Source organism: Pteropus vampyrus, unplaced genomic scaffold, assembly GCF_000151845.1.
Source record: "Pteropus vampyrus isolate Shadow unplaced genomic scaffold, Pvam_2.0 Scaffold39, whole genome shotgun sequence".
NCBI lineage: Eukaryota > Metazoa > Chordata > Mammalia > Chiroptera > Pteropodidae > Pteropus > Pteropus vampyrus.
The window spans coordinates 680,495-681,660 of NW_011888820.1; positions in this window are offsets into that span (position 1 = coordinate 680,495).

Below are 1,166 nucleotides of genomic sequence, written 5' to 3' on the forward strand. Positions count from 1 at the left end.
AAAAATTTTAATATGAACAATAAAACCATAAAGGTACTAGAAACCAGAGGATACTTTCTAATAATCTTCACATGGGGAAGTCCTTCCTAAGCATAAAAAAACTAGGAAAAAAACTCAGATAAAAAAATGATAAATTCTATTATTTACAAATAAAATTTGTTTATATGGAAAAGCTACTATAAGAAAGTCAGAAACTATACTAAGAAAAAAATTTGCAACTTAAATCACAGAGAAAAGCTAATTTATCCCACATATAAAGAACTCCTACAAATCAATATGACAACACCAATAATCCAATAGAAAGTCTGGCAAAGGGTAAACATAGTTCACAGAAAAGGGAATACCAAAAACACATGAAAAGATGTTAAACCACTTTTTAAAAAATATCAATTAACATTTCAATGAGATATTATTTTTTGAGATGCTATTTTTTTACCTATTAGATTAGCAAAGATCAAAAAGTGTGATGACACACTCTTGGAAAAAAATCTAGGGAAATAGTCACTCTCAAATAATGTTGGCGGGAGTCTAAATTGATGCAAACTTCATGGAGAGCACTTTGACAGTATCTATAAAAATTTCTTGCACATGCTAATCGACCCAGCAAGTCAGCTATTAGGCTTTTATCTTACTGACATATTCATTTACACATGTGCAAAATTTCACATATATAAGGTTATTTGTTATAGAAGCATTGTACTGGCAAAGATTGGAGACAACGGAAAAGCACATCAATAGAGACTGGCTAAAAGAAATTATGATATATCAAAACAATGAAATATTAATCAATAAAAAGAACCAAATGAGGAAACTGTTTGTGTATTGATATGGGATGACCTCTGAGATAGAGTCATTGGTAGGTATGGATAGATATATGTATAATATATTTACATATGTACAGGTGTTATTAATTGTATCTGCATAGAGTATCTCTGGAAGAATACACAAGGAGCTGGTAATATTAACTGGCTTTGGGAATAAAAACTGGATTGTTTCATTGTACCCTTTGAATTTTGAAGCATTTGAATATATTATCTGTTTTAAATATTAAATAGAACTAAATTAAATTAAAGTTGAGTAGGCCTTTGTAACCACAGAAAATAGCTTAGATCTCAAAGAGGCCGTCCAAGGAACAATAAGAGAATTATCTCAGCAGAGGATAATAA